At 37.2% G+C, this 19,752-nt stretch overlaps 1 protein-coding gene across 9 annotated transcripts in view; it reads right to left on the bottom strand.

Annotated features, from left to right (window-relative positions):
* The window catches only part of LOC101012460 (WASP family member 1), a 73,239-nt gene that overhangs the window by 31,513 nt on the left and 21,974 nt on the right, over positions 1-19,752 (bottom strand). Inside the window, exon 1 of one of the 9 annotated variants that reach the window (XM_017958415.2) lies at positions 1,410-1,427. The exons of the other annotated variants lie outside the window; for them this stretch is intronic. The gene's annotated coding sequence lies outside the window, so the exon portion shown is untranslated. Of the gene's footprint in view, positions 1-1,409; positions 1,428-19,752 lie in introns of those variants that run through there. 9 annotated transcript variants of the gene reach the window in all.

Here is a 19,752-nt window from a genome sequence, read left to right as displayed (position 1 = left end):
TGTGAAAAATGACAGCAGTATTTTGATGGAAATTGCATTTTGTAGATTGCTTTTGGCAGCATGGTCATTTTCACAGTACTGATTCTACCCACCCATGAGCATGTGATGTGTTTCCATTTTGTTTGTGTTTTCTATGATTTCTTTCAGCAGTGTTTTGTAGTTTTCCTTGTAGAGGTCTTCCACCTCCTTGGTTAGGTATATTTCTAAGTATTTCTAAGTATTTTATTTGTAGCAGCTATTTTAAAAGGGGTTAGTTTCTGGATTTGATTCTCAGCTTGGTCACTATTGGCATATAGCAGTGCTACTAATTTGTGCACATTAATTTTGTATCCTGAAACTTTGCTGAATTCATTTATCAGTTCTAGCTTTTTGGATGACTCTTCAGGGTTTTCTAGGTATATGATCATATCATTGGTGAACAGCGACAGTTCGACTTCCTCTTTACTGATCTGGATGCCCTTTCTTTCTTGTCGGATTGCTCTGGCTAGGACTAAGGAAGTTCCTATTACTAGCTGCCCAAGATTTTAAAAAGTCATGCTATCAAATGTTTGTCCTACATTTATTATGATAATCATGTGACTCTTACTCTGTTAGTGTAGTGAATTATATTGACTGGGTTTTTTTGTTGTTATTGTTGGTAAACAACCCCGCATCCTTGGAATAAACCTAATTGGATGAGATGTATGTGGTAGGGAGAATAATGGTCTCCCAAAGCTACCCATGATCTTATTCCCCTGAATCTATGAATATTTATATTATATGGCAAAGGGCTTAGAATTAAGGTAGTCGATGGAGTTAAGATTTCTAATCAGCTGAACTCAAAATAGGAAGATTATCTGTTTTTTATTGATTACTGGATTTAGTTTTGGTTTGTCATCACTTTTTGGCCTTTTGGCTAAGATCAAGTATAGTTTTGGTTTGTTAATATGATTAGTTTTTTGCATTTACATTCATGAGAGAAAACGGTCCAATTTTTTTTTTTATTTTTTATTCTTTTGAGAAGGAGTCTCGCTCTGTTGCTCAGGCTGGAGTGAAGTGGCGAAATCTCAGCTTACTGTAAGCTCCGCCTCCAGGGTTCACACCATTCTCCTGCCTCAGCCTCCCAAGTAGCTGGGACTACAGGCGCCCGCCACCATGCCCGGCTAATTTTTTTGTATTTTTAGTAGAGACGGGGTTTCACTGTTGCCAGGATGGTCTCTATCTCCTGACCTCATGATCAGCCCACCTCAGCCTCCCAAAGTGCTGGGATTATAGGCGTGAGCTACCACGCCCGGCCAAAACAGTCCATTATCTTAATGTAATGTCCTTGAAAAGTTTTTTGTTTTTGTATTAATTTCTAGAATAAGAACATTGTGGTCAGAAAATACATTTTGTATCATTTGATCCTTTTAAAATGTATTTACACTTACTTTATTGTCCAAAATAGTCAATTTTTGTAAACATTCCAGGGATACTGAAAAATAATATACATTTTGTTATTGGTGGTTGCAGTGGTCTACGTATGTCCATTAGTTACATTTGCTAACGTACCTACATCTTCTATAGCTTTACTGATTTTTGTCTCCTGGTCTATCAGAGAGACATGTTAAGACTGTCCACTATGACTACAGAGTTGTTAAATTGTCCATATGATATATATATTTCAAGACTATGTTATTAGGTATATTTACCATTATCAAGTTTCCTCTGTCTCTAATAATATGCTTTTTGCTTAAAAGTCTATTTTTTGTAGCCATACCAGCTCCTTCGGTTGTGTTTGCATAATAGAGCTTTTCCTTTCAACCTTCTTCCATCTTTGTTTTAGACACGTCTCTTCACAGAATACAGTTAGCTGCTGCCTTTTGCTTTTTCTTTAACTTAGTCTGTTAACCTTTGAATACTTTTATTGGTATAAAGCTAATGTTCTTTCTGCCCAAAATATTCTACTTGCCCTACTCCTACTTGTTCTTCAAATTCTAGCTCCAATGATAACACTCCCTGATCCCCCAGTCTCAATGAGATGTGGTCCTCCTGCTAAAATTTTCTCACAGCAACCTCTAAATTTTCCTTATGACACTTGTCTCAGTTTGTAATTATGTATCTTCATGATTGATTTCTGTCTCCCTTATTAGTCATAAAGCAGGTTTCATGTGTTTTACAGTATCCCTGGTGCCTGGTACATGCTTGGCACATAAGAAATGTTAAATGTTAAAAACAGCTGTAAAGGAAAGCCAGGTGGAAAAGAAAACAAACTGTAACTAATTACTGTAACTCATAAACCAGCCTTCTATTAAAAAAAGTTGCAATCCTATTAAATTTCTGTTATTAAATATGTGAATAACTCAAAATTTCTTAATTCGAGTTCAAATCTCTCTCCTAAGCTGCAGATATGCCTATGCAACTGACTCCTAGAAATTTTTACTTGGAAGTTCCATAAAACTTATTAAATTCAAAATATTCAAAGCCAAATTCCTTACATTTTCCTCTTCAAATCTAGGCATCATCTTCAATTCTGCCATACCATTGCAGTCTCTTCTCTATATCCAAAGAGGATCAAGCCTTATTAATTCTATCATTAACATCTCTCATGTTCTGATAATCCTTTTCTATTCTAACTGCTACTACTTTAATTCAAACCATAGTCCTCTCTCACTTGGTTAGACTTATGAAAACAGGTAATTCAAAATCTAAGCTGTTGGACTCTATTTTGCACCTTAAAGGAACGTGATTACGGGACCTCAGTCACGTGACAGGCAGCTGTAACTTGTGCAGCTGTAACCTTTGTTTCTCTGATTATATACTGGCCTCCTTCCTCACCTACACTGTTTTGTAAAATGTTGCACATGACGAAAGGACCCCAGGGAAGACCTCTTCCCTCTTCACTGCTGATCTTCATCATGGATTAACTTCCCTCTGACCTTTCTCACACACAGACTTTGTGGCTATCACACTGTCATAAGATGGAATGTTAAGTATACTCTTTAAAATCAGAAAGGAAATTTAAAAACAGCTGTAAAGGAAAGAAAAGCCAGGTGGAAAAGAAAACAAACTGTAACTAATTACTGTAACTCATAAACCAGCCTTCTATTAAAAAAAGTTGCAATCCTATTAAATTTCTGTTTTCCTCCTATGTAAGTATCACAGGATCCTTAGGGTGTCGCTTTTCCAGCTGGAAACCTCTGTGGCCAGTGGCACCTGTGCCTGAGTTTTGCTCAGGGCTGCTGGGCATGTTCCGCTCACTCAGCCTGGCAGGCTGCGCTCAGCTCACACTACCAGCCTAGATCCCATACCTGCCAAGGGTGAGCCAAGCACAGAGTGGCAAAGCGTGTGTGAGCGAGCACAGGGTCTGGCCACTGCACATAGCCAAGCATGCTGGCTGCAGTGGGGCAGGCAGCTCCAGGTTCTGGCACAGGTGCTGGCTCCCTGAGAGGCTGCAGCTGGACTAGGTATACTACAAGTGGCTTCCACAGCAGGAACCAGGGAACACTGTGGTGCCCAGAAGCTTGGAGACACCAGGAACTGCAGAGCCCCAAAAAGGGTGTCACAGCCCTGGCTTAGGAAGCTCCTAGATCTGGGATCTCCAAAGGGCCGCAGCTCTTTTCTCCTTCTCTCTTCTCTTCTTCTCATTGCCTGCAACGTGGCAAGTGGGGATCATGTTTCAGCTCTGTGTTACAGCTTTTCCAGTCCTGCCATTCAGCAGGTCCAAAGTTCTTGTCCCACGTCTGGGAATAATGAAGCACATGGAGAGGAGCTTCATTGAGTGACAGAAGAGCTCTCAGGACACCCAAAGTGGGTAGCTCCTTTCCACAGACAGTCATCCCAATGAGTGTCTAGTTCTCAGCAGAGAAGAGACCAGGAGTGGGTAGCTCTTCTTCACAAGGAGATTGTCCCAATGAGTTGAGAAGACCCAAAGTGGGTAGTTCCTTCCTGCAGCTGGTAGTCCTAACGTCTGTGTGAATCTGGCTGAGTTTGAAGTTTTTATGGGCTCTGAAAGTAGGAAGTGCATGCTGATTGGTCCATAGGCAGCCATGGGTAGGCTTGGAAAAGGCACCATAAGTTCTCACTCTGGTACACAGAACTGAGAGCCCAGCCCCCAGGCTTCAGGCATTTCCCGGCTTGAAGATGGGGTTTCACCCAGGACCCACCCCTTTCTACCCAGGAGCCTGTCTGCCTCCTGTCACCGTCAACATGCTGTCCATGGCACCCATGCTGTTCATGCTGAGGGGTGCCTGCAGGCCTGAGCTGAGCTGCCCTCAGCCCCCACTTCCATTTTCCTCCCACACTCATAGGCACCCAAAGTCTGGAGGGGCTCACGGTGGCAGGGGTTGGTGTGTCAGTACCGTCTTGAGTGCACACACACTTTGCCAGGTTGTGACACTACCTGGGCTTAGTCACAACTTTGCTCTGCCCTGGAGCATGTGCCGGGATGGGGGAGAGGCCAGAGAATGGGAGCAGGCACTTCCAAGCCTGTGGGGGCAAGGAGGCTTCCCAGGCCCCCAAGAGCACAGGGATGGCCAGGACCAGAGCCCGTGGCTGGGTGGCTGCAGTTGTGCCCAGAAGCACAGAGCTCCCACCCCACCAACTTGGTAGAGCACAGGGCTCCCACCTGTTCCCAGCCCTGACCGCTCCTCCCCCGTTGCAGCCAGCATCTTTGCAGCAGCTGCTACATATGGGCTGCTGTTGCCTTCATAAGCAAAACCTTAACTTTTAACTTCAGAGCACTGACCCCATTTCTCTGGAGTCTGCATCTCCTAAATGGCTATTCCCAGCTTTTTGCTTGAATAAACTCTTTAAACTGGATTCTGATCCTTTTGATTATCTCAGGTTGACAGACTTTCTTCCTCCAGTCTTATATTTTCTCCTTGCCATTCCATCTATACCACACCACTCCCACCAATTCAACCCATCCCACGCCACTGCTTTAATAATAGAGCAGATCCACTCCAATCCATGGAGGATACATTCCAAGACCTCCAGTGGGTGCCTGAAACCACAAATAGTACTGAGCCTATACATACTATGTTTTTTCCTATACATATCTGTAACATTTAACTTATAAATTAGACACAGTAAGAGGATAACCCAATAACTAATAATAGAACAATTACAATAATATACTATAACAAAAGTTGCATGAATGTCGCCTCTTGCTCTCTCTCAAAACATCTAATTGTACTTGTAATATTGTGAAATATTTATTTGGTTGGTTTTCCACCCAGTTTTCTGGGATACAACTTCTAAATTCCTTAGAATCTCCAAAGTGTTACTTCTTTGTAGGATGGGGGCTGGTCACCTGAAAGACCAATGCATGACTAGAGGGTTGGGACTTTTAGCCCCATCCCCCTAACATCCAGGGAGGGGAAATAGGCCGAATGTTAAGTTGACACCAATGGCCAAAGGTTTATTCAATTATGTCTATGTAATGAAGCCTCCCTAAACACTCATAAGGATGGGTTTGGAGAGCTTCCAGAGAGCTAAACACATGGAGGTTCCTGGAAAGGCATGGATGCTCTATGCCCCTTCCCCTATACCTTGCCCATGCATTCTTATCTGTGTTCTTGTAATATCCTTTATAATAAATGGGTAAGTATAAGTACTTCCCTGAGTTCTGTGAGCCACTCCAGCAAATTAATCAAACCCAAAGGGGGAGAAATGGGAACCTAACTTGAAGTGGGTAGGAACAGAAGTTCCAGAGGCCTGAACTTGCAACTGGTATCTCAAGAAGGGGCAGTCTTGTGGGACTGAACCCTCAATCTGTGGGATCTGACACTATCTCCACGTAGATAGTGTCAGAACTGAATTGAAGGACATCCAGCCAGAGTCTGCTGAAGAATTAATTGCTTGCTTGGCTGATCACACAAGTATTCTGTGTTGATTGTTACTGTGGTGTGAGAGCAGAGGAAAAACACATTGAGTGTGTTTCTTCAACTCACAATACTGAACTCACCCTTCTTGTGATGGTGTGAAATGATAAAATGCCTACAGGATGAGATGAACTGAGGTGAATGACATAGGCACTGTGACATAGTGTAAGGCTATGTCAGAAGCAGACATGACAATGTCAATGGTTGAAAGTCAGGAGCTGAGGATGTCGATGACTAATGAGAAGGAAGCATATACAGTGTGGATATGCTGGACAAAAGGATGAATCGCATTCCAGGCAGGATGGCACAAGATTTCATCATGCTACTCAGAATGATGGGCAATTTAAAACTTACGAACTTTTTTTCTGGAATTTTCCATTTAATATTTTTGGGCCATGGTTGACCACTGGTAACTAAAACCACAGAAAGCAAAAGCATGAATGAGAGGCGGACTACTGTATTATAAAAAATTTGAATCTGGAAATGTCCTTCTGCAAAATCAAACCCTTCCTTGGTTCCTTGTTGTCAGGGTGAAGTCCAAACATAACATACGAGGTCTTCAGGATTTAGCCTCCCCTCCTCACTTCTACCCTCATTTCTCACTACACTCCTACGTTATACTCTAATTACTCTAAATACATCTTGCTGTTTTATAGTCCTGCCTTTCCTCATGCTGCTCTCTGCCTGGGATGTATTTCACTTTTTATTCTCAATAGAGAATACACAATCGTTCAAGACTAGACTCAGGCAGCAACTCTTTTCTGAAGACTAACTGAATCCCTCAGGTAAATGGAACCATCTACTCTTTGATGCCCTCAACTTGGATCCACAAGTGCATCTACCTACTTACTACCAATTATACTTTACTATACTGTACTTATTTGTTTACACGTCCATGCCTGAATGTCAGCTTTTAGAAGGCAAAAATCTTGCCTTACTCAACTTATATCTCCAAGATCTAGAACACAGAAGATGCTCAACAGTTAATCAATACATAAATGGAAGAAATAAGAAAATCACAAGCTTTAAGGGAGCCAAAAAAGAAAAAATAGGTTGCTGCAGGAAGATAGACACACATACACTTTTTTTTTTTTTTTGAGTCAGAGACTCGCTCTGCCACCCAGGCTGGAATGCAATGGCACGATCTCGGCTCACTGCAACCTCTGCATCCCAGGTTCAAACAATTTCCTGCCTCAGTCTCCTGAGTAGCTGGGATTACAGGAGCGTGCCGCCACGCTCGGCTAATTTTTGTATTTTTAGTAGAGACAGGGTTTCGTCATGTCAGGCTGGTTCTGAACTCCCAACCTCGTGATCTGCCCGCCTCACACATGCACTTTTCTAAAGCAACTATTTAATCATGATTCTAAGGAGTTGCTTTTTTGTACGTGCATGGAAAAGAAATACATTTGAGAAAAATAATATCTTACAAATGTATTGTGGAAACACAGGCTTGCTTCTTTCACTCCCCTAAGAAAAAGCAAGGATGGATCGTATCTTAATCATTTCTTCATCTTTATGGGCTAGCTCTGAGTTTTAGGGTATAGCAATCACACACATTTTGATGAAAGGAATGTACAGCATACAAACTAGTTTTGAAATATTATCCAAATCTCAAAAGAAAAATGGCTTTCATTGTGATTAAAATAGTGCCTTTAGGTACGATGCAAAAGCTTTTTAGAAAGAAAACCTTTCCTCATCCTTTCTTTGTACTTCAGTTTCAACACCAAACTCATTTTCTTATTTCTCTACCTTATTACTTGGTGATTTCTAATGTCATTTATCTAACTCAACTATCAAAATCTTAGTGGCAGAAAGTAAAAAAAAGCCTAATAACTTTATTTCCTAAATCCTGAGAAAACTGCCTGATTCCCATTTTAGAGCAATCCCAACACCATCTTTTTCATGGAATCCTTTGTCAGGCTAGAAAGTAATTTTTAAAAAATCAAAAACCAGAAGAAACTCTAAATGCTAACAGGTATGATTTAATTATCAAGCAAATATAAAATCAAATTCATCTCAGTATTTTTAATACTGCAAATAATACACTGTTTAAGAATTTAAACATTGCATAGAATGAACCAATTACATATATTTTAACATCTTTTAATCGATCAGTGCCTAATTTGCTTAATAAGGGGAAACTTTTATTAAAAAGGGCTAAATTATACTGTGCTAAAACATAAAATAACCAATTTTTGAATTTCCCAACTATTATATAACACAAGTGGTTCCAAAAGTAATTTGGTTTCCCAATGATGTTAAAAAAAAAACTAAAGCAATTCCCAGGTTTCTTCGCTTATTTTCCTATGTTCTTATCAATTAAACTGTCAATTGCTGAAGCAAACATCAAAGAGTATGTAAACTAAAGAATATAGCTCCTAAAAAGATTTTAAAATAATTTTGAAGAACAAATAACTTAGCTAAAATCTTAATAATGTTTTTAATTTAAAAAAAAAAAAAAACCTTTTCACGGGTATACTTTTAAATCGTGATATAGATTTTAACATTAAAAATAAAATGAGCCACAATACTGTTTATAAGATATCACAATATCTTATATTGAAAGCCCTCTTTTAGGAAGGCAAGGAAAACGAAACTACTGAAATCTAACCATAGCAAAACGTTTGACAGAATTCTAAATTAAAAGTTTATTTTGATGACTACTACTAATATTAATAATATATTCTGTTAGTTTAAGAATGCCTTCTCTTGATTCAAAATGAGGCACATACATGGATGAGTATAAGCAATATATAAAGTATTAAAAATAACCCAAGATCAGATGTCATGATTTTACAAATTCAGAAATCAGAAAAGTACACTATCTAAATTCTGATTTCAGAACTCAAAAATGGCCAGTAAAGTTTATTTAAAATGTTTAAAGGACTCCTTGTAGTTAACAATTCAGAGGAAAATAAAATAGCTGCTTATTTTAAGATGTCACAAAAATAATTATATTAATAGTTAATAATTGCTTTATGGGTTATATAAAGAACATAAGAAAAGTATTTTATTACCTCATCAATGACAAGTGATTCTTTACATTCATGGTCAATGAAATAATTTATGATCATTTAAAGGTGTTTCAGTATTTTTAAAATGACATTAAAAAATTATATGTTATAGAAATACAATTTTCAATTTTCATAATATAGTATTAAATACTTATTCAAACTAAAGGATTATATTATGTGACCTAAAGGAACAGGTTAAAGTAAGTATTCTAATAAAAACAATTTCAATGTTTCAAATACGTTAAGAACTTTGGGGAGGGCAAATACTTATGTCCTCCGTTCTTAAGAATAGAAGTCACTTAATTTTGCACAATTGACCAGTGAAATAATTTGAGTATGAGAATGTTTAAATAGAGCTTTGCTCTTCATAGAAATAATTTCCTTAATAAATTCCTATGCCAATGACGAAATATAATTGTGGCAGATATTATTAAATATAAAAATTTTAAATAAGAATGCATGAAGAACTGCACATTAAAAAATATATCTAATTTTAAAACCATATTTCAATTATACAAAACCATAGGTCTTTAAACAGTGATTTAATATAAAATAAATTTAAAAGGTTATTGTTTAGAAGTACATCACAAACAAAATTTTATAACTTACCTTTCCCTAAATCTATAATGCACATTATCTCAAACTGTTTCACTACTGTAAACTAAAAAACTGAAGTTAAAAATAACTTCACTTACCAGTGAAATAGAAGCTTGTGCTTCTTGTGCAAAACGACCTCAGAAATATATAGAAATCATAAATTTCTCCCTTTGTTGTGAGCGGCAAACTTTAAAACTACTCACTACTCATGAATGTCTAAAGGAGATTCATAGGAAAATGATAAAACCAATGTAGGTACTCACAGGACTAAAGAACTATTCATCATGCTGAACATCTCCAGTTATTTGCTCTGAGGTACTCTGGCTCTTGCTTTAAAAAAAACTGCCCAAAAAACAGTGTTATCTTTACCAAAAATAAATATATAAATAACTATGTCACCTAAGGCTGGGTGTGGGGGCTCATGCCTATAATCCCGGCACTTTGGGAGGCCGAGGAGGGTGGATCATAAGGTCAGGAGATCAAGACCATCCTGGCTAACATGGTGAAACCCTGTCTCTACTAAAAATACAAAAAATTAGCCGGGCAAGGTGGCGGGCGCCTGTAGTACCAGCAACTCAGGAGGCTGAGGCAGGAGAATGGCATGAATCCGGGAGGCGGAGCTTGCAGTGAGCTGAGATCATGCCACTGCACTCCATCCTGGGCAACAGTGCGAGACTCCGTCTCAAAAAAAAAAAAAAAAAAATTATGTCACCTGAAGTCACAACAGCACAGCATTAAATTTTGATAGGCTACTAAAGTTGAAAATAACACATTGCTAAGCAAACTAAAGCAAAAAGGAAATGAAGAAATAACCTAAATACTCAGCAATTCATAACACCAACATTTCTGATACAGTCAAGAAAACTGTATGCTAATGAAATAATAGTATTAGACACCTATAGAGTGGAAAGAAAACTCTGTATAGTCATGTTAGTAATAAAATTCACTAAATAGTAGTATTTTCTTATGTGATTCCATGTTACTCTCAAAGAAAATATTACTTCCTTTAAATTAATATAACCACTACTGAAACTTACTTGACAAATCACTATACAAGCATAATATTGCACCAAGGTTATTACTGTATTATTTTTCTTTTGAGACAAGGTCTCATGCTGTCACCCAAACTGGAATGCAGTGCAATGATCACAATTCACTACAGCTTCGATCTTCCTGGCTCAAGCAATCCTCCTACCCTCAGTCTCCCAAGTAACTGGGACGATAGGGTGTGCTATCACACCTGGCTAATTTTTAAATTTTTTGAAGAGACGAGGTTTTGCCATGTTGCCCAGGCTGGCCTCAAACTCCTGGGCTCAAGTAATCCTCCCGCCTTAGCCTTTCAAAGTGCTAGGATTACAGGCATGAGCCACTGCACCCAACCACCAAGTTTATTTTTAGTGGTTTAAAAGATGTTAAAATTGAAGTTTGAGGCATCTAAACCACAAACGCAGAATTAAGCTACTAGAAAAACAAGACTGTGTTCTTCATATTGAAAATATTTCTAAAACCATATACCTATCAAATACGTTGTACTTTATATGAAAAATGGCAGTACTGACACACTACCATCCATTGATTCATTCACCTCATCAACCATTTACTGAACATCAGTGAAGCAAGTACTGTGTGCCAAGTGCTAAAGATAAAGGGGTGAGCAAAACAAAACAATTCCCCATGTATTTCCTAGAATCTAGTATCTAATTACTCTTATAAGTGTAATGAAGTAAAAGTAGGGGACACTATAAAAGGGACCTGTTTCCTTAAGGAAGTAACATTTAAATTAAGAACAAAAGGATTATTAGCTAAGCTAGCTAAGCTGGGGAAACTGAAGCTTGTGCATGTGTTTTCATTCTTAGAATGAAAGGTGAACAGGGAATAATAATGACAGCAGGCCATCATGGGTGAAGTGCAATGAGAGACTCCAGGGTTAGCAGGGGTTAGATTAGGTAGGACCTTGAAGGTCATATTGACAATTTTCTATGTTGTCCTAATGGAAAACCTTTGAAAGGTTTTAAGCAAAGGAGTGCCAAGATCAGGAATGACTATTCATTCTAATTGCTCTATGGAGACTTGGGTAGCGGGGAATGGCAGAATAAATGCAGGTGTACCAGACAGAAGATGAATAAAGTAGTTCAGTGACAGAGATGGTAGTCACTTGGACTATGTGACAGTGATACAGAAGCATGTCAACTCAAGATACATCCTGGAGGTAGCAGGAAACAGGCTGATGATTGATTGGATCACCAGAAGGGGTGAAGCACAAGTTCTTGGCTTAAGAAACTTTCTACAGTCAGCCAAAAACTGAAAATTATTTCTAAAGCAGATCAATTATATCAATATATGACTCCCTATCCACAAAGTCTATGGGATTAGGAAAAGATTTATGACTAACTCTAGTAATGTGTACAACCAAGTAACTGGGCTCATGGAGAGAGTAATGGTATTTGGGACGGGGTAGTGGGAGAATGATGAGTTTTAAAGCCAAAATTAATTGCGAAAGCAAGAGAACATTTAGAGGCGTTCCTTTTTTTTCCCTTTTCATTTTTTCCCTTATATTTCATTATTCTATATGGCATATGTCCACTTTACCTATTTCAGTCCCAAGGAGAAATCTTAGATTTACTTAATTGCTTTGTTCCCCTACATCGTTGTCATTCTCTATGCCCTGTAACTTCAGTCCACCTGACTTATAGACTAGAGAGCCAGGGTAAACACAATATTTCTAGCATTTCACCTTCCAGTGCCCCACAATTCACATGAAATGTCATGTGTAGTTTTGTAGAAGACAGCATGGAAGAGGGGGATTCTGTCAAAAAAAAAAAAAAAAAAAAAAAGAGGAAAGAAACAAAAAGAAAAGGAATCTCAACCTGGAAGAAATACTGAAACGTCGACTAATTCATATCTCATTTTTGTAGATTAGCAAACTTACCTGAAAAAGGTAAGAAACTTCTCTAAGTTCACAAAATTAATGGCAGAGATGAGACTAGATTTTGTTTTCAGATTTTGCATCTACTGCTTGCTCTACTGTATTTCTGTCAGTATACATATTTCAATTTTTTGTTTCAAGTTTCCGGGGTACATGGATAACTGATTTAGTAGTGATTTCTGGGATCAGGGTGTACCCATCACCTGAGCAGTGTACACTGTACCCAATATGTAGTCTTTTATCCCTCAGCCCCCTCCCACCCTCTTAATCTGTTACTATTATTATGATTTATTATTTATTATTATTATTTTGCAGAGACGGGGTCTCCCTATCTTGCCTGCCCAGGCTGGTGTCGAACTCCTGAGCTCAAGCAATCCTCCTGCCTCAGCCTCCTATTACAGGTGTGAGCCACTATGCCCGGCCTTGTTACTGTTTTTAAATCTATTTTGTATTCTTGACAAATTGGCCTCCCAAATTTCACAATACCCTAAAATATTTTCAATGGTATTTTGAAGCTCCAAATAATGTTCCTCAATTCCCAGATGACTACTTCCTTCAATAAATATTTACAGATTACATATTATAGTTAAAATATAGAAAGTGAAAGGAATAGAAAAGAATTAAAATAGCTTCACCAACCAGAAGCTTACAAAATAATCAGGAAGCAAAAATATGTAACAAAAAATGTAAAACAATAAAAATGAACATATAGCTAAGGTCTAAAGTAGACTAAGGTAAATTATTATGCATTTGAGAGAATGAAATCAAAACAAGCCAAAGAGGTTAAAGAAAGGCAGTAATTCAGACCGTTGCATCCAATAAATTAACTAGCTAGCCACAGGTGGCTAAATTAAAACGAAGTAAATAATTTAAAAATCAGTTCCTCAGTCACACTAGCCACATTTCAAGTGCTCAACAGCCATACTGGACAGGGTAGTTACAGAACACCACCTTCACTGCAGAAAGTTGTATTGGACAGCACTGACGTCCATCACAAACAAAATGGCATGGACAGAGGATATTTTAAGTCAAGAATAAGAGAGGAAAAATAAGGACACTTGCTTGAAAGGAAAACAGAAGTAGGAATAAAAGATTTTTAAAAAAGCAATCAAATTGAAGATTTTGAACTTTGGTAGTCAATGAGGAACAAATAAGTCTTCTTAAAAAGGAGTAAAAGGGCTGGGCACGGTGGCTCATGCCTATAATCCCAGCACTTTGGGAGGCTGAGGCGGGTGGATCACCTTACGTCAGGAGTTCGAGACCAGCCTGGCTAACATAGTAAGACCCCCGTTTCTACTAAAAATACAAAAAACAAGCCAGGCTCGGTGGCACAAGCCTGTAATCCCAGCTACTTGGAAGGCTGAGGCAGGAAAATCACTTGAATCTGGGAAACGAAGGTTGCAGTGAGCTGAGATCACATCATTGCACTCCAGCTTGGGTAACAAGAGTGAAATCTGTCTCAAAAAAAAAAAAAGAGTAAAAGATGACAAACATTTGATCTTAAAGAGATTTTAATGTGTATTATGGAGTAAATATGCAATGACTAAAGAGAGTAAACCACTGGGTTATAGGGTATATACACGCATACATACATACAGCTTTAGTTAATATTGTCAAATAGTTTTCAAAGTGCTTGAACTAATTTATACCCCCATCAGCAACTTATGAGAGTTCCAGCTGTTTGACATTCTCGGTAACACTTGGTATTACACACCAGAAATCTGAGGATCGAAGCAAGACTAACCACATTTCATTCTAAAGTTTCATCTAGTCTACTAAAATTTGTAATTTCTAAAACCTTTGGTAATAAATAAAAATAATAAAATATTAAATGTATTACTCTTGATTGAATCCTTTTTAGGAAATAAACAATGTGGAGGTAAAGCATCCTACATGTCACAAAAACAGTTATTTCCTACATCCTGTAATACGAGAATTCTATAAACTCAAGAATTCCAAGATTGGTCTAAACAATAGGATCAACAAAATGCACACTTACATTGATTCATCTCTTGTACAAGTTTAATAAAGTAATAGTAATTTTAAAATACTACCTTGTAGACATACATAAAATCACAATATTAATCACAATTTTGAATGAACTTTAAAAACTTACAAAATCACCTCTATTATGTTTGATTTTTAGCTACATTCTCACCTTTCTACTGTTTCTTAACATCACAGATGAAAGAAAATAAAAAATAGAGAGAAAGTGGTAAGTATATTATTATCTTAGTTCTATTTCCCCATTTGGACATAGAAATGCTATGCCAAATCAAATCAGTGAGAAAAATCAACTTACATCTTATTTGGGTGTCACAACCATCCCATTACATGCCCATATTATTATATCTTTTTGTCCTGTTTTTTGGGGGAAAAAAACATACAAATTTTATTGAGGTATTAAGTGAGGCACAACATACAGCATGTGGCAGGCAGAATTCTAAGATGGCCGCATGATATCCAGTCCCTAGCACTATTCCTATGATTATATTACATGTTAAAAGAGGTTTTAAAGATATAATTATGGTCAATTATCAGCTGACCTTAAAATCGGTAGATTATATGGGTGGGCTTAATCTAAACACATGAGACCTTTGAAAGTGAAGCTTTCTCCAGCTGACAGCAGAGAAAGGAGGCAAAGATTTGAAGCATGAGGGAGATGTGGCAGCTACTGCTGGCTTAAAGATGGAGGGAACCTGAAAGCAGTTCTAGGAGCTAGAAACCTTTTTCTGACACCCAGGAAGAAGACAGGAACCTGGACACCAGGAACAATAATATTAAATCCAACAAAAACTTACTCTGGCTAACTACTCTCCTTAAATTGGGATTCTGTTATTATTTCATATATGTCTGTATTATCAAAATTCTTCCAAATTTTCATTTTGTCTTCACAGTCCAAGAGAAACAATTCACAATTCATTGAAGAATTATAACCATCAGGAAAAATAGAATCTGCCTCTGTACTTATTAGATATGAAAAGGGAAGCTTAAGATTGTACAACTACAAGGAACCTGAATGAGCTTGTAAGCTGATTGTTCCCCAGAGCCAACAGAAAAGAAATGTAGCTGTCACTGCCATAATTTTGGACTTTTGAGTCCCTATGCAGATAACCCAGCCAAGTCTACTCATACTTCTGACCTACAGGACTGTAAGATAATTACTAGAGATGTTTTAGCCTGCTAAATATGTAGTAACTCATTAAGCAGTGATAGAAAACTAATGCACTGCACATACTGGTGTAAAATTTGATTAGGTTTAAAACAGTTTTAACATGGCTTAATACTGTGAAATCATCACAATCATCCCCCAGATTTTCTCTGTGCCCCGTTGTAATCCCTTCCTCCCCTCATGTTTCCAAGGACCACTGACCTTTCTGTCACCGTAGATTAATTTGCTTGCTGAATTCTATATAAATGGATTCACAGAGTAGTAACTATTGTCTGCCTTCTTTCGTTCAGCCTAATGATTGAGATGCTTGAGATTCATCCATGTTGTTGCACTTGTTTATGGAAATTTGGGTAATATTCCGGTTTTGATTATTATAAATAAAGCAACTTATGAACATTTTATACAAGTCTCTGTGTGGATGTTTTTGTTTTTCTTGGGTAAATACTTAGGAGTGGAATGGTTGGGTTATACGTTTAGCTTTGTAAAAAACTACAAAATTGCTTTCCAAAGCAGTTTAACCATTTTACATTTCCACCAACAGAGTTCTAGGTGAAGACAGGGAGCCAGGAAACAATAATGGCAAAATAGTTAAACCAAATCTACCGTTCTGGTTTCTGTTCCAGTTTGACCTTACGGCAAATAAAAAGAATAACTAGCTGTACAATGTCCAAAAAGAAAGCTTAAGACTGATTTAGTAAGAGCCCTAATATTTAAAAGAAGCCAAAGATTAAATCTATCTATGTTGATTTCTCACTACATTCTCACCCAAACTTGGTATAGTCAACCTTTTTAATTTCAGTCAATCTAGTGCATGTACAGTGGTAGCTCATAATTTTAATATGCATTTTTCTATCCTGCTTAAAGCTAACACAAGGCTGGGCACAGTGGTTCACACCTGTAATCCCACTTTGGGAGGCTGAGGTGGGAGGACTGCTTGAGCTCAGAAGTTCGAGATCAGCTTGGGTAACATAGTGAGAGCTGGTTTCTACAATGTGCTGCTACATTCCAGCCTGGATGACACAGCAAGACCCATCTCAGAAGAAAAAAAAAAAAAAAAAAAAAAAAAAGCCAACAATAGGAAAACTTGGATTTGTGTGTGTGTGGTAATTTCAGGTTTATGCTATAAACCTGGATTTAAACAAACTCAATTAGAATGAATAGAATATTATAAAACATTTGATAAGAGGGACTGTGCTTATATTTAAATGTGACAATAATATATATAAGTTTGTTTTAAGTAGGGAGAGGAAGAGTTGAGGATACATTTGGAGTGAAAATTAGAGGGATTCCTTTGAGTTCCAAAAGTAAATTTCAGGAGAAGTTGTGAACTCTCCTTTTCTATACCTGAAAAAATGTTAGAGGAAGTGAGGTTCGACAAACTATTTGAATGATGGCAAGGAAGATGGACTGACAGGCAAAGACTTAAGTCTGTTTTTTCTAAGTTTACTTTTTTCCAACATAATTTTCAATGTTTTTGTTTTGTGGTCTATACACCTAATATAATACAATATCATATGGATTACAATGATGTGAATGAACACTCCTAAAGAACATTCTAAAGTACCTAACAATATCATATAGAAACACAGGACTTAAAAATAACTTTTAATATCAAAGTGGAAGAGGATGAAGCAAGTAATTTATTGATTTCCTTTAGAAAAGAATTCTAAAGGTAATACCTAAAATATATTAATACATGCATGGTTTGAGCCAGGACAGTAATTGCATATTATAAAAAGGTACCTTAAGAGAAAGATATAAAAAGAAAGTTCCACAAAATTTCACTTGATTGAATTTCCATACAGAAGCAATGAGGATAAAAATAGTTGTTCCCTACACTTCACAATTTATCCATTATTATAAACATTTTAATAAACATGATTATAAAGATTATAAACTTTTCTATTAATAAAATTATCCAAACTATACACCTGAATATAATTACCTTTGATTGATAATTTACTTTATATGGGAACAAACAAACATACCACAAACTTCAAAATATTGCAACAGAGTCATTTGAAGATTTTAAATATTTTTCAGCCATGGTTTATAACTTTATTGCACTAAAAAAAAAAATCAGAGAATTTGGATAAAAATTGAAATGCAAAGACTAAAAGGATCCAAAGCCTGGATCTTATGTAAATTTGTCCTTGGTGAAAGTCAGGCACACGTAAAAAATTCTGCTAAGAACATCCTAACGCCAAATAAGACATAAAAGGATATAATATGCTGAAATTATACATAGGATAGCTAGTATTAATGAAATAGATACTTTTGAAAGAGACACCTTCACAGTGGATGACTTCCAGCTAGGGCATGCAAAAGTAATGAACCAGGTGCTCCTAATACCCCGAAATAACCAGACTCTTTACATATTTTCAGTTTTGTCTATAGAGTAAATCAATATAGATTTACTTAATCTATAGTTCTCCCTAAGTATCAGGGCTCTTATTAATTCAATAACTCTTAAGCATTATTTTTGGCCTCGATATATCAATATACCATCACAACATACACCTAAGTATGCTTTTTATCTGCTATAAGCACAAACTGGAACAGAAACTAAAAAGGTAGATTTGGTTAAACTGTTTTGCCATTATCATTTCCTGGTTTGGAATGAAGTTAAGAGAGTTCTTTGAAAGCAAATCTAGGATCAATAGCTTAAAGTGATGAGAAGACATTTAATTTGAACAGAAAAAAATATTTTTATATCAGACATTTCCAATAAGGAAATTATTTACCCCTAGAAGAGATGTTTTTACTAGATTACAGGTTGGACTACATTATTTCTAAAGTGCCTTCTTGTTTACCATCTTATATAATATAAAACGGGAATTTTAGGGAATGAGGAACCCTCACATGAGCTTCTTTGACCCTAAGATAAAATAAGTGAATAATTCACTCAGGTGACTTGTCTGAGTCAATGTTACACTCCATAAGCATAGTAATTTTTTTTTTTTTTTTTTGAGACAGAGTCTCACTCTGTCCCCCAGGCTGGAGTGCAGTGGCCGGATCTCAGCTCACTGCAAGCTCCACCTCCCGGGTTTACGCCATTCTCCTGCCTCAGCCTCCCGAGTAGCTGGGACTACAGGCGCCCGCCACCTCGCCCGGCTAGTTTTTTGTATTTTTTAGTAGAGACGGGGTTTCACCGCGTTAGCCAGGATGGTCTCGATCTCCTGACCTCGTGATCCGCCCGTCTCGGCCTCCCAAAGTGCTGGGATTACAGGCTTGAGCCACCGCGCCCGGCCAACATAGTAATTTTTTTTAAAAAAAAAGATATGATTCATGTTGGAGTTAGGAGTGAAGATTAGAACCAGCTACTATTCTATTTAGAATGGATGTCTACTTTCTTCCCTATCTAGCTCAATCCAATTAATCCTTCAATGTCCAGAACAAATCCTTCCTTCACCATGAAAACCTTCTTAATATACCCAGTTCATGGTGAGTTAGTCCTTCCTCTGAATTCACAGTTCTATTCTCTATGCTAGTAATTATTATTATTAACCAAATAGCCATTTACTGCATCGTGATCTTTCTTGAACTGTTTCTTACACTATTTCAGTTTTCCATGCTTACATCTTGTCTATTCAGTCATACCATAAGCTCCCTGAAGACAGGGATCATATCTTATATTTCTTTGTATGTCCCATAGCAACTAATAACATTTTGTGTTTTGACTATTCAGAATTAGTTGAATAAGAACAGAAAATTACAGATTACTTTGAAAACTGGGGAAGGCAAATTTGGGAGATGGAAGCATAAGAAAAGAAAAAAGAGCAAATAAGTAAAAATAATACACAGGTTAGTAGCTAGAGTCAACCCTGCATTAGGAAACAAAAACAAAAACAGAAAACAGTCTGTTGAGTTAAAGATAGTAAGGTTCTAGACCAAGCTCCATGTATACTTAAGATGAGAACCATTGATATAGGGGATAACTGTGTGACACTGCCAGAATCTGAGAAAAGGAACATTATCACTGAAGTGAAGTGACATTACAATATTTTTTCCACACCTTTAATTTTATCTTTTGGCACCTGAAAGGGGTCTTCAAATAGCAACTCCAACTGACACCAGATGGTACCTGTTGGAGCCTAATGCCGGGCTACGGCCAGCAAACCAAATAAACATCACTATTCATAAGACCACAGTTAGAAGTTGAGCATCCCTTATCTGAAATGCTTGGGACCGGAAGTGTTT

The sequence above is a fragment of the Papio anubis genome, chromosome 6, assembly GCF_008728515.1.
Source record: "Papio anubis isolate 15944 chromosome 6, Panubis1.0, whole genome shotgun sequence".
NCBI lineage: Eukaryota > Metazoa > Chordata > Mammalia > Primates > Cercopithecidae > Papio > Papio anubis.
Note: the sequence above shows the minus strand (reverse complement) of the source record. Positions and strands in the feature narration are given on the sequence as shown.